This window comes from Microchirus variegatus (assembly GCF_963457635.1).
Source record: "Microchirus variegatus genome assembly, chromosome: 17".
In the NCBI taxonomy this organism is placed as follows: domain Eukaryota; kingdom Metazoa; phylum Chordata; class Actinopteri; order Pleuronectiformes; family Soleidae; genus Microchirus; species Microchirus variegatus.
The window spans coordinates 8,321,754-8,336,701 of record NC_139818.1 but is presented as its reverse complement, the minus strand read 5'-3'; positions in this window follow the sequence as shown (position 1 = coordinate 8,336,701).

Here is a 14,948-nt window from a genome sequence, read left to right as displayed (position 1 = left end):
AAGTGAAGTCAAGGCTCGTGAATAGAGCTTTTCTGACTTTGTGCTCCAGACCAAATCAAACTGGGTCCTCATGTTTCTCCAGTTAACCTGACATTACTACTCAAACTCGCAGCATCAGGCAAAATCAGATAGATTTAACATAGAATCACAGTCAAGACCCATGAAAAAAAACTCATTTTCTGCAGTAAGAAATTACATTTTAGAGTGAGATAGTCAACCAAGCTATGGCAAGAGGAGGTGCTGTGGCTTAGCTGGTCAAAGTGCCTGTCTTGTAAACAGGAGATTCTGGGTTCAAATCCCAACAGTGCATTGTATCCAACTGTTGCGTGAAGCATGGTCATTTGGTAACAAAGTTATGTCAAGGCTCCTGAATAGAGCTTTTCTGACTTTGTGCTCCAAACCAAATCAAACTGGGTCCTCATGTTTCTCCAGTTAACCTGACATTACTACTCAAACTCGCAAAATCAGATAGATTTAACATAGAATCACAGTCAAGACCCATGAAAAAAAGCTCATTTTCTGCAGGAAGAAATTACATTTTAGACCGAGATAGTCAACCAAGCTAAGGCGAGAGGAGGTGCTGTGGTTATCGGGTCAAAGTGCCTGTCTTGTAAACAGGAGATCCTGGGTTTAAATCCCAGCAGTGCCTTGTATCCAGCTGTTGGGTGATTCATGGTCATTTGGTGACAAAGTGAAGTCAAAGGTCCAGAATAGAGCTTTTCTGACTTTGTGCTCCAGACCAAGTCAAACTTGGTCCTCATGTTTCTCCAGTTAACCTGACATTACTACCCAAACTCGCCACATCCGGCAAAATCTAGATAGATTTAACATAGAATAAAAGTCAAGACCCATGAAAAAAAGCTCATTTTCTGCAGGAAGAAATTACATTTTAGAGTGAGATAGTCAACCAAGCTATGGCGAGAGGAGGCGCTGTGGCTTAGCTGGTCAAAGTGCCTGTCTTGTAAACAGGAGATCCTGGGTCCAAATCCCAGCAGTGCCTTGTATCCAACTGTTGTGTGAAGCATGGTCATTTGGTGACTAAGTCAAGGCTCCTGAGGAGAGCTTTTCTGACTTTGTGCTCCAGACCAAGTCAAACTGGGTCCTCATGTTTCTCCAGTTAACCTGACATTACTACCCAAACTCGCCACATCAGGCAAAATCAGATAGATTTAACAAAGAATCACAGTCAAGACCCATGAAAAAAAGCTCATTTTCTGCAGGAAGAAATTACATTTTAGACCGAGATAGTCAACCAAGCTAAGGCAAGAGGAAGTGCTGTGGCTTAGCTGGTCAAAGTGCCTGTCTAGTAAACAGGCGATCCTGGGTGCAAATCCCTGCAGTGCCTTGTATCCAACTGTTGCGTGAAGCATGGTCATTTGGTGACTAAGTCAAGGCTCCTGAGGAGAGATTTTCTGACTTTGTGCTCCAGACCAAGTCAAACTGGGTCCTCATGTTTCTCCAGTTAACCTGACATTACTACCCAAACTCGCCACATCAGGCAAAATCAGATAGATTTAACATAGAATCACAGTCAAGACCCATGAAAAAAAACTAATTTTCTGCAGGAAGAAATTACATTTTAGAGTGAGATAGTCAACCAAGCTATGGCAAGAGGAGGTGCTGTGGCTTAGCTGGTCAAAGTGCCTGTCTAGTAAACAAGAGATCCTGGGTTCAAATCCCAGCAGTACCTTGTATCCAACTGTTGCGTAAAGCATGGTCATTTGGTGACAAAGTTAAGTCAAGGCTCCTGAGTAGAGCTCTTCTGACTTTGTGCTCCAGACCAAGTCAAACTGGGTCCTCATGTTTCTCCAGTTAACCTGACATTACTACCCAAACTCGCCACATCAGGCAAAATCAGATAGATTTAACAAAGAATCACAGTCAAGACCCATGAAAAAAAACTCATTTTCTGCAGTAAGAAATTACATTTTAGAGTGAGATAGTCAACCAAGCAATGGCGAGAGGAGGTGCTGTGGCTTAGCTGGTCAAAGTGCCTGTCTTGTAAACAGGAGATCCTGGGTTCAAATCCCAGCAGTGCATTGTATCCAACTGTTGCGTGAAGCATGGTCATTTGGTAACAAAGTTATGTCAAGGCTCCTGAATAGAGCTTTTCTGACTTTGTGCTCCAGACCAAATCAAACTGGGTCCTCATGTTTCTCCGGTTAACCTGACATTACTACTCAAACTCGCAGCATCAGGCAAAATCAGATAGATTTAACATAGAATCACAGTCAAGACCCATGAAAAAAAGCTCATTTTCTGCAGGAAGAAATTACATTTTAGAGTGAGATAGTCAACCAAGCTATGGCGAGAGGAGGCGCTGTGGCTTAGCTGGTCAAAGTGCCTGTCTTGTAAAAAGGAGATCCTGGGTTCAAATCCCAGCAGTGCCTTGTATCCAACTGTTGTGTGAAGCATGGTCATTTGGTGACTAAGTCAAGGCTCCTGAGGAGAGCTTTTCTGACTTTGTGCTCCAGACCAAGTCAAACTGGGTCCTCATGTTTCTCCAGTTAACCTGACATTACTACCCAAACTCGCCACATCAGGCAAAATCAGATAGATTTAACAAAGAATCACAGTCAAGACCCATGAAAAAAAGCTCATTTTCTGCAGGAAGAAATTACATTTTAGACCGAGATAGTCAACCAAGCTAAGGCAAGAGGAAGTGCTGTGGCTTAGCTGGTCAAAGTGCCTGTCTAGTAAACAGGCGATCCTGGGTGCAAATCCCTGCAGTGCCTTGTATCCAACTGTTGCGTGAAGCATGGTCATTTGGTAACAAAGTTATGTCAAGCCTCCTGAATAGAGCTTTTCTGACTTTGTGCTCCAGACCAAATCAAACTGGGTCCTCATGTTTCTCCGGTTAACCTGACATTACTACTCAAACTCGCAGCATCAGGCAAAATCAGATAGATTTAACATAGAATCACAGTCAAGACCCATGAAAAAAAACTCATTTTCTGCAGGAAGAAATTACCTTTTAGAGTGAGATAGTCAACCAAGCTATGGCGAGAGGAGGTGCTGTGGCTTAGCTGGTCAAAGTGCCTGTCTTGTAAACAGGAGATCCTGGGTTCAAATCCCAGCAGTGCATTGAATCCAACTGTTGCGTGAAGCATGGTCATTTGGTGACTAAGTCAAGGCTCCTGAGGAGAGCTTTTCTGACTTTGTGCTCCAGACCAAGTCAAACTGGGTCCTCATGTTTCTCCAGTTAACCTGACATTACTACCCAAACTCGCCACATCAGGCAAAATCAGATAGATTTAACATAGAATCACAGTCAAGACCCATGAAAAAAAACTAATTTTCTGCAGGAAGAAATTACATTTTAGAGTGAGATAGTCAACCAAGCTATGGCAAGAGGAGGTGCTGTGGCTTAGCTGGTCAAAGTGCCTGTCTAGTAAACAGGAGATCCTGGGTTCAAATCCCAGCAGTACCTTGTATCCAACTGTTGCGTAAAGCATGGTCATTTGGTGACAAAGTTAAGTCAAGGCTCCTGAGTAGAGCTCTTCTGACTTTGTGCTCCAGACCAAGTCAAACTGGGTCCTCATGTTTCTCCAGTTAACCTGACATTACTACCCAAACTCGCAAAATCAGATAGATTTAACAAAGAATCACAGTCAAGACCCATGAAAAAAAACTCATTTTCTGCAGTAAGAAATTACATTTTAGAGTGAGATAGTCAACCAAGCTATGGCGAGAGGAGGTGCTGTGGCTTAGCTGGTCAAAGTGCCTGTCTTGTAAACAGGAGATCCTGGGTTCAAATCCCAGCAGTGCATTGTATCCAACTGTTGCGTGAAGCATGGTCATTTGGTAACAAAGTTATGTCAAGGCTCCTGAATAGAGCTTTTCTGACTTTGTGCTCCAGACCAAATCAAACTGGGTCCTCATGTTTCTCCGGTTAACCTGACATTACTACTCAAACTCGCAGCATCAGGCAAAATCAGATAGATTTAACATAGAATCACAGTCAAGACCCATGAAAAAAAGCTCATTTTCTGCAGGAAGAAATTACATTTTAGAGTGAGATAGTCAACCAAGCTATGGCGAGAGGAGGTGCTGTGGCTTAGCTGGTCAAAGTGCCTGTCTTGTAAACAGGAGATCCTGGGTTCAAATCCCAGCAGTGCATTGTATCCAACTGTTGCGTGAAGCATGGTCATTTGGTAACAAAGTTATGTCAAGCCTCCTGAATAGAGCTTTTCTGACTTTGTGCTCCAGACCAAATCAAACTGGGTCCTCATGTTTCTCCAGTTAACCTGACATTACTACTCAAACTCGCAGCATCAGGCAAAATCAGATAGATTTAACATAGAATCACAGTCAAGACCCATGAAAAAAAACTCATTTTCTGGAGGAAGAAATTACATTTTAGAGTGAGATAGTCAACCAATCGATGGCAAGAGGAGGTGCTGTGGCTTAGCAGGTCAAAGTGCCTGTCTTGTAAACAGGAGATCCTGGGTTCAAATCCCAGCAGTGCCTTGTATCCAGCTGTTGTGTGAAGCATGGTGATTTGGTAACAAAGTGAAGTCAAGGTTCCTGAATAGAGCTTTTCTGACTTTGTGCTCCAGACCAAATCAAACTGGGTCCTCATGTTTCTCCAGTTAACCTGACATTACTACTCAAACTCGCAAAATCAGATAGATTTAACATAGAACCACAGTGAAGACCCATGAAAAAAAGCTCATTTTCTGCAGGAAGAAATTATATTTTAGAGCGAGATAGTCAACCAAGCTATGGCAATAGGAGGTGCTGTGGCTTAGCTGGTCAAAGTGCCTGTCTAGTAAACAGGCGATCCTGGGTGCAAATCCCTGCAGTGCCTTGTATCCAACTGTTGCGTGAAGCATGGTCATTTGGTGACTAAGTCAAGGCACCTGAGGAGAGATTTTCTGACTTTGTGCTCCAGACCAAGTCAAACTGGGTCCTCATGTTTCTCCAGTTAACCGGACATTACTACTCAAACTCGCAAAATCAGATAGATTTAGCATAGAACCACAGTGAAGACCCATGAAAAAAAGCTCAATTTCTGCATGAAGAAATTATATTTTAGAGCGAGATAGTCAACAAAGCTATGGCGAGAGGAGGTGCTGTGGCTTAGCGGGTCAAAGTGCCTGTCTTGTAAACAGGAGATCCTGGGTTTAAATCCCAGCAGTGCCTTGTATCCAGCTGTTGGGTGATTCATGGTCATTTGGTGACAAAGTGAAGTCAAAGGTCCTGAATAGAGCTTTTCTGACTTTGTGCTCCAGACCAAGTCAAACTGGGTCCTCATGTTTCTCCAGTTAACCTGACATTACTACCCAAACTCGCCACATCAGGCAAAATCAGATAGATTTAACAAAGAATCACAGTCAAGACCCATGAAAAAAAGCTAATTTTCTGCAGGAAGAAATTACATTTTAGACCGAGATAGTCAACCAAGCTAAGGCAAGAGGAGGTGCTGTGGCTTAGCTGGTCAAAGTGCCTGTCTAGTAAACAGGCGATCCTGGGTGCAAATCCCTGCAGTGCCTTGTATCCAACTGTTGCGTGAAGCATGGTCATTTGGTGAATAAGTCAAGGCTCCTGAGGTGAGCTTTTCTGACTTTGTGCTCCAGACCAAGTCAAATTGGGTCCTCATGTTTCTCCAGTTAACCTGACATTACTACCCAAACTCGCCACATCAGGCAAAATCAGATAGATTTAACAAAGAATCACAGTCAAGACCCATGAAAAAAAGCTCATTTTCTGCAGGAAGAAATTACATTTTAGACCGAGATAGTCAACCAAGCTAAAGCAAGAGGAGGTGCTGTGGCTTAGCTGGTCAAAGTGCCTGTCTAGTAAACAGGAGATCCTGGGTTCAAATCCCAGCAGTGCCTTGTATCCAACTGTTGCGTGAAGCATGGTCATTTGGTGACTAAGTCAGGGCTCCTGAGGAGAGCTTTTCTGACTTTGTGCTCTAGACCAAGTCAAACTGGGTCCTCATGTTTCTCCAGTTAACCTGACATTACTACCCAAACTCGCCACATCAGGCAAAATCAGATAGATTTAACAAAGAATCACAGTCAAGACCCCTGAAAAAAAGCTAATTTTCTGCAGGAAGAAATTACATTTTAGACCGAGATAGTCAACCAAGCTAAGGCAAGAGGAGGTGCTGTGGCTTAGCTGGTCAAAGTGCCTGTCTAGTAAACAGGCGATCCTGGGTGCAAATCCCTGCAGTGCCTTGTATCCAACTGTTGCGTGAAGCATGGTCATTTGGTGACTAAGTCAAGGCTCCTGAGGAGAGCTTTTCTGACTTTGTGCTCCAGACCAAGTCAAACTGGGTCCTCATGTTTCTCCAGTTAACCTGACATTACTACCCAAACTCGCCACATCAGGCAAAATCAGATAGATTTAACAAAGAATCACAGTCAAGACCCATGAAAAAAAGCTCATTTTCTGCAGGAAGAAATTACATTTTAGAGTGAGATAGTCAACAAAGCTATGGCGAGAGGAGGTGCTGTGGCTTAGCTGGTCAAAGTGCCTGTCTTGTAAACAGGAGATCCTGGGTTCAAATCCCAGCAGTACCTTGTATCCAACTGTTGCGTGAAGCATGGTCATTTGGTGACAAAGTTGAGTCAAGGCTCCTGAGTAGAGCTTTTCTGACTTTGCTCCAGACAAAGTCAAACGGTGTCCTCATGTTTCTCCAGTTAACCTGACATTATTACCCAAACTCGCCACATCAGGCAAAATCAGATAGATTTAACATAGAATCAAAGTCAAGACATATGAAAAAAAGCTAATTTTCTGCAGGAAGAAATTACATTTTAGATTGAGATAGTCAACAAAGCTATGGGGAGAGGAGGTGCTGTGGCTTAGCTGGTCAAAGTGCCTGTCTTGTAAACAGGAGATCCTGGGTTCAAATCCCAGCAGTGTTTTGTATCTAGCTGTTGGGTGATTCATGGTCATTTGGTGACAAAGTGAAGTCAAGGCTACTAAATAGAGCTTTTCTGACTGTGTTCCAGACCAAATCAAACTGGGTCCTCATGTTTCTCCAGTTAACCTGACATTACTACTCAAACTCGCAGCATCAGGCAAAATCAGATAGATTTAACATAGAATCACAGTCAAGACCCATGAAAAAAAGCTCATTTTCTGCAGGAAGAAATTACATTTTAGAGTGAGATAGTCAACCAAGCTATGACAAGAGGAGGCGCTGTGGCTTAGCTGGTCAAAGTGCCTGTCTTGTAAACAGGAGATCCTGGGTTCAAATCCCAGCAGTGCCTTGTATCCAACTGTTGTGTGAAGCATGGTGATTTGGTAACAAAGTGAAGTCAAGGTTCCTGAATAGAGCTTTTCTGACTTTGTGCTCCAGACCAAATCAAACTGGGTCCTCATGTTTCTCCAGTTAACCTGACATTACTACTCAAACTCGCAAAATCAGATAGATTTAACATAGAATCACAGTCAAGACCCAAATAAAAAATACTCATTTTCTGCAGGAAGAAATTACATTTTAGAGTGAGATAGTCAACCAAGCTATGGCGAGAGGAGGCGCTGTGACTTAGCTGGTCAAAGTGCCTGTCTTGTAAACAGGAGATCCTGGGTTCAAATCCTAGCAGTGCCTTGTATCCAACTGTTGCATGAAGCATGGTCATTTGGTAATAAAGTGAAGTCAAGGCTCCTGAGTAGAGCTTTTCTGACTTTGTGCTTCAGACCAAGTCAAACTGGGTCCTCATGTTTCTCCAGTTAACCTGACATTACTACCCAAACTCGCCACATCAGGCAAAATCAGATAGATTTAACATAGAATCACAGTCAAGACCCTTGAAAAAAAGCTCATTTTCTGCAGGAAGAAAATACATTTTAGAGTGAGATAGTCAACAAAGCTATGGCGAGAGGAGGTGCTGTGGCTTAGCGGGTCAAAGTGCCTGTCTTGTAAACAGGAGATCCTGGGTTTAAATCCCAGCAGTGCCTTGTATCCAGCTGTTGGGTGATTCATGGTCATTTGGTGACAAAGTGAAGTCAAAGGTCCTGAATAGAGCTTTTCTGACTTTGTGCTCGACCAAGTCAAACTGGGTCCTCATGTTTCTCCAGTTAACCTGACATTACTACCCAAACTCGCCACATCAGGCAAAATCAGATAGATTTAACAAAGAATCACAGTCAAGACCCATGAAAAAAAGCTCATTTTCTGCAGGAAGAAATTACATTTTAGACCGAGATAGTCAACCAAGCTAAGGCAAGAGGAGGTGCTGTGGCTTAGCTGGTCAAAGTGCCTGTCTAGTAAACAGGCGATCCTGGGTGCAAATCCCTGCAGTGCCTTGTATCCAACTGTTGCGTGAAGCATGGTCATTTGGTGAATAAGTCAAGGCTCCTGAGGAGAGCTTTTCTGACTTTGTGCTCCAGACCAAGTCAAATTGGGTCCTCATGTTTCTCCAGTTAACCTGACATTACTACCCAAACTCGCCACATCAGGCAAAATCAGATAGATTTAACAAAGAATCACAGTCAAGACCCATGAAAAAAAGCTCATTTTCTGCAGGAAGAAATTACATTTTAGACCGAGATAGTCAACCAAGCTAAAGCAAGAGGAGGTGCTGTGGCTTAGCTGGTCAAAGTGCCTGTCTAGTAAACAGGAGATCCTGGGTTCAAATCCCAGCAGTGCCTTGTATCCAACTGTTGCGTGAAGCATGGTCATTTGGTGACTAAGTCAGGGCTCCTGAGGAGAGCTTTTCTGACTTTGTGCTCTAGACCAAGTCAAACTGGGTCCTCATGTTTCTCCAGTTAACCTGACATTACTACCCAAACTCGCCACATCAGGCAAAATCAGATAGATTTAACAAAGAATCACAGTCAAGACCCCTGAAAAAAAGCTAATTTTCTGCAGGAAGAAATTACATTTTAGACCGAGATAGTCAACCAAGCTAAGACAAGAGGAGGTGCTGTGGCTTAGCTGGTCAAAGTGCCTGTCTAGTAAACAGGCGATCCTGGGTGCAAATCCCTGCAGTGCCTTGTATCCAACTGTTGCGTGAAGCATGGTCATTTGGTGACTAAGTCAAGGCTCCTGAGGAGAGCTTTTCTGACTTTGTGCTCCAGACCAAGTCAAACTGGGTCCTCATGTTTCTCCAGTTAACCTGACATTACTACCCAAACTCGCCACATCAGGCAAAATCAGATAGATTTAACAAAGAATCACAGTCAAGACCCATGAAAAAAAGCTAATTTTCTGCAGGAAGAAATTACATTTTAGAGTGAGATAGTCAACAAAGCTATGGCGAGAGGAGGTGCTGTGGCTTAGCTGGTCAAAGTGCCTGTCTTGTAAACAGGAGATCCTGGGTTCAAATCCCAGCAGTACCTTGTATCCAACTGTTGCGTGAAGCATGGTCATTTGGTGACAAAGTTGAGTCAAGGCTCCTGAGTAGAGCTTTTCTGACTTTGCTCCAGACAAAGTCAAACGGTGTCCTCATGTTTCTCCAGTTAACCTGACATTATTACCCAAACTCGCCACATCAGGCAAAATCAGATAGATTTAACATAGAATCAAAGTCAAGACATATGAAAAAAAGCTAATTTTCTGCAGGAAGAAATTACATTTTAGATTGAGATAGTCAACAAAGCTATGGGGAGAGGAGGTGCTGTGGCTTAGCTGGTCAAAGTGCCTGTCTTGTAAACAGGAGATCCTGGGTTCAAATCCCAGCAGTGCTTTGTATCTAGCTGTTGGGTGATTCATGGTCATTTGGTGACAAAGTGAAGTCAAAGGTCCTGAATAGAGCTTTTCTGACTTTGTGCTCCAGACCAAGTCAAACTGGGTCCTCATGTTTCTCCAGTTAACCTGACATTACTACCCAAACTCGCCACATCAGGCAAAATCAGATAGATTTAACAAAGAATCACAGTCAAGACCCATGAAAAAAAGCTCATTTTCTGCAGGAAGAAATTACATTTTAGAGTGAGATAGTCAACAAAGCTATGGGGAGAGGAGGTGCTGTGGCTTAGCTGGTCAAAGTGCCTGTCTTGTAAACAGGAGATTATGGGTTCAAATCCCAGCAGTGCCTTGTATCCAACTGTTGCGTGAAGCATGGTCGTTTGGTAACAAAGTGAAGTCAAGGCTCCTGAATGAGCTTTTCTGACTTTGTGCTCCAGACCAAATCAAACTGGGTCCTCATGTTTCTCCAGTTAACCTGACATTACTACTCAAACTCGCAAAATCAGATAGATTTAGCATAGAACCACAGTGAAGACCCATGAAAAAAAGCTCATTTTCTGCAGGAAGAAATTACATTTTAGAGTGAGATAGTCAACCAAGCTATGGCGAAAGGAGGCGCTGTGGCTTAGCTGGCCAAAGTGCCTGTCTAGTAAACAGGAGATCCTGGGTTCAAATCCCAGCAGTGCCTTCTATCCAACTGTTGCGTGAAGCATGGTCATTTGGTTACAAAGTGAAGTCAAGGCTCCTGAATGAGCTTTTCTGACTTTGTGCTCCAGACTAAATCAAACTGGATCCTCATGTTTCTCCAGTTAACCTGACATTACTACTCAAACTCGCAAAATCAGATAGATTTAACATAGAACCACAGTCAAGACCCATGAAAAAAAGCTCATTTTCTGCAGGAAGAAATTACATTTTAGAGCGAGATAGTCAACCAAGCTATGAAGAGGAGGTGCTGTGGCTTAGCTGGTCAAAGTACCTGTCTTGTAAATAGGAGATCCTCGGTTCGAATCCCAGCAGTGCCTTGTATCCAGCTGTTGGGTGATTCATGGTATTTGGAGACAAAGTGAAGTCAAAGGTCCTGAATAGAGCTTTTCTGACTTTGTGCTCGAGACCAAATCAAACTGGGTCCTCATGTTTCTCCAGTTAACCTGACATTACTACTCAAACTCGCAAAATCAGATAGATTTAACATAGAACCACAGTCAAGACCCATAAAAAAAAAAGCTCATTTTCTGCAGGAAGAAATTACATTTTAGAGTGAGATAGTCAACCAAGCTATGGCGAAAGGAGGCGCTGCGGATTAGCTGGTCAAAGTGCCTGTCTAGTAAACAGGAGATCCTGGGTTCAAATCCCAGCAGTGCCTTCTATCCAACTGTTGTGTGAAGCATGGTCATTTGGTAACAAAGTGAAGTCAAGGCTCCTGAATGAGCTTTTCTGACTTTGTGCTCCAGACTAAATCAAACTGGGTCCTCATGTTTCTCCAGTTAACCTGACATTACTACTCAAACTCGCAAAATCAGATAGATTTAACATAGAACCACAGTCAAGACCCATGAAAAAAAGCTCATTTTCTGCAGGAAGAAATTACATTTTAGAGCGAGATAGTCAACCAAGCTATGGCAAGAGGAGGTGCTGTGGCTTAGCTGGTCAAAGTACCTGTCTTGTAAATAGGAGATCCTCGGTTCGAATCCCACCAGTGCCTTGTATGCAGCTGTTGGGTGATTCATGGTATTTGGAGACAAAGTGAAGTCAAAGGTCCTGAATAGAGCTTTTCTGACTTTGTGCTCGAGACCAAATCAAACTGGGTCCTCATGTTTCTCCAGTTAACCTGACATTACTACTCAAACTCGCAAAATCAGATAGATTTAACATAGAACCACAGTGAAGACCCATGAAAAAAAGCTCATTTTCTGCAGGAAGAAATTATATTTTAGAGCGAGATAGTCAACCAAGCTATGGCGAGAGGAGGTGCTGTGGCTTAGCTGGTCAAAGTGCCTGTCTCGTAAACAGGAGATCCTGGGTTCAAATCCCAGCAGTACCTTGTATCCAACTGTTGCGTGAAGCATGGTCATCTGGTGACAAAGTTAAGTCAAGGCTCCTGAGTAGAGCTTTTCTGACTGTGTGCTCCAGACCAAGTCAAACTGGGTCCTCATGTTTCTCCAGTTAACCTGACATTACTACCCAAACTCGCCACATCAGGCAAAATCAGATAGATTTAACAAAGAATCACAGTCAAGACCCATGAAAAAAAGCTCATTTTCTGCAGGAAGAAATTACATTTTAGACCGAGATAGTCAACCAAGCTAAGCCAAGAGGAGGTGCTGTGGCTTAGCTTGTCAAAGTGCCTGTCTAGTAAACAGGATATCCTGGGTTCAAATCCCAACAGTGCCTTGTATCGAACTGTTGTGTGAAGCATGGTCATTTGGTGACTAATCAAGGCTCCTGAGGAGAGCTTTTCTGACTTTGTGCTCCAGACTAAGTCAAACGGTGTCCTCATGTTTCTCCAGTTAACCTGACATTATTACCCAAACTCGCCACATCAGGCAAAATCAGATATATTTAACATAGAATCAAAGTCAAGACCCATGAAAAAAAGCTCATTTTCTGCAGGAAGAAATTACATTTTAGAGTGAGATAGTCAACCAAGCTATGGCGAGAGGAGGTGCTGTGGCTTAGCTGGTCAAAGTGCCTGTCTTGTAAACAGGAGATTCTGGGTTCAAATCCCAACAGTACCTTGTATCCAACTGTTGCGTGAAGCATGGTCATTTGGTAACATAGTGAAGTCAAGGCTCCTGAATGAGCTTTTCTGACTTTGTGCTCCAGACCAAATCAAACTGGGTCCTCATGTTTCTCCAGTTAACCTGACATTACTACCCAAACTCGCCACATCAGGCAAAATCAGATAGATTTAACAAAGAATCACAGTCAAGACCCATGAAAAAAAGCTCATTTTCTGCAGGAAGAAATTACATTTTAGACCGAGATAGTCAACCAAGCTAAGGCAAGAGGAGGTGCTGTGGCTTAGCTTGTCAAAGTGCCTGTCTAGTAAACAGGACATCCTGGGTTCAAATCCCAGCAGTGCCTTGTATCGAACTGTTGTGTGAAGCATGGTCATTTGGTGACTAATCAAGGCTCCTGAGGAGAGCTTTTCTGACTTTGTGCTCCAGACTAAGTCAAACGGTGTCCTCATGTTTCTCCAGTTAACCTGACATTATTACCCAAACTCACCACATCAGGCAAAATCAGATATATTTAACATAGAATCAAAGTCAAGACCCAAGAAAAAAAGCTCATTTTCTGCAGGAAGAAATTACATTTTAGAGTGAGATAGTCAACCAAGCTATGGCGAGAGGAGGTGCTGTGGCTTAGCTGGTCAAAGTGCCTGTCTTGTAAACAGGAGATTCTGGGTTCAAATCCCAACAGTACCTTGTATCCAACTGTTGCGTGAAGCATGGTCATTTGGTAACAAAGTGAAGTCAAGGCTCCTGAATGAGCTTTTCTGACTTTGTGCTCCAGACCAAATCAAACTGGGTCCTCATGTTTCTCCAGTTAACCTGACATTACTACTCAAACTCGCAAAATCAGATAGATTTAACATAGAACCACAGTCAAGACCCATGAAAAAAAGCTCATTTTCTGCAGGAAGAAATTACATTTTAGAGTGAGATAGTCAACCAAGCAATGGCGAAAGGAGGCGCTGTGGCTTAGCTGGTCAAAGTGCCTGTCTAGTAAACAGGAGATCCTGGGTTCGAATCCCAGCAGTGCCTTCTATCCAACTGTTGCGTGAAGCATGGTCATTTGGTAACAAAGTGAAGTCAAGGCTCCTGAATGAGCTTTTCTGACTTTGTGCTCCAGACTAAATCAAACTGGGTCCTCATGTTTCTCCAGTTAACCTGACATTACTACTCAAACTCGCAAAATCAGATAGATTTAACATAGAACCACAGTCAAGACCCATGAAAAAAAGCTCATTTTCTGCAGGAAGAAATTACATTTTAGAGCGAGATAGTCAACCAAGCTATGGCGAGAGGAGGTGCTGTGGCTTAGCTGGTCAAAGTACCTGTCTTGTAAATACGAGATCCAGGGTTCAATTCCCAGCAGTGCATTGTATCCAGCTGTTGGGTGATTCATGGTATTTGGAGACAAAGTGAAGTCAAAGGTCCTGAAAAGAGCTTTTCTGACTTTGTGCTCGAGACCAAATCAAACTGGGTCCTCATGTTTCTCCAGTTAACCTGACATTACTACTCAAACTCGCAAAATCAGATAGATTTAACATAGAACCACAGTCAAGACCCATGAAAAAAAGCTCATTTTCTGCAGGAAGAAATTACATTTTAGAGCGAGATAGTCAACCAAGCTATGGCAAGAGGAGGTGCTGTGGCTTAGCTGGTCAAAGTGCCTGTCTAGTAAACAGGAGATCCTGGGTTCAAATCCCAGCAGTACCTTGTATCCAACTGTTGCGTGAAGCATGGTCATTTGGTGACAAAGTTAAGTCAAGGCTCCTGAGTAGAGCTTTTCTGACTTTGTGCTCCAGACCAAGTCAAACTGGGTCCTCATGTTTCTCCAGTTAACCTGACATTACTACCCAAACTCGCCACATCAGGCAAAATCAGATAGATTTAACAAAGCATCACAGTCAAGACCCATGAAAAAAAGCTCATTTTCTGCAGGAAGAAATTACATTTTAGACCGGGATAGTCAACGAAGCTAAGGCAAGAGGAGGTGCTGTGGCTTAGCTGGTCAAAGTGCCTGTCTCGTAAACAGGAGATCCTGGGTTCAAATCCCAGCATTGCCTTGTATCCAACTGTTGCGTGAAGCATGGTCATTTGGTGACTAAGTCAAGGCTCCTGAGGAGAGCTTTTCTGACTATGTGCTCCAGACCAAGTCAAACTGGGTCCTCATGTTTCTCCAGTTAACCTGACATTACTACCCAAACTTGCTACATCAGGCAAAATCAGATAGATTTAACATAAAATCAAAGTCAAGACCCATGAAAAAAAGCTCATTTTCTGCAGGAAGGAATAACATTTTAGAGTGAGATAGTCAACCAAGCTATGGCAAGAGGAGGTGCTGTGGCTTAGCTGGTCAAAGTGCCTGTCTAGTAAACAGGAGATCCTGGGTTCAAATCCCAGCAGTGCCTTGTATCCAACTTTTGCGTGAAGCATGGTCATTTGGTAACGAAGTGAAGTCAAGGCTCCTGAATAGAGCTTTTCTGACTTTGTGCTACAGACCAAATCAAACTGGGTCCTCATGTTTCTCCGGTTAACCTGACATTACTACTCAAACTCGCAGCATC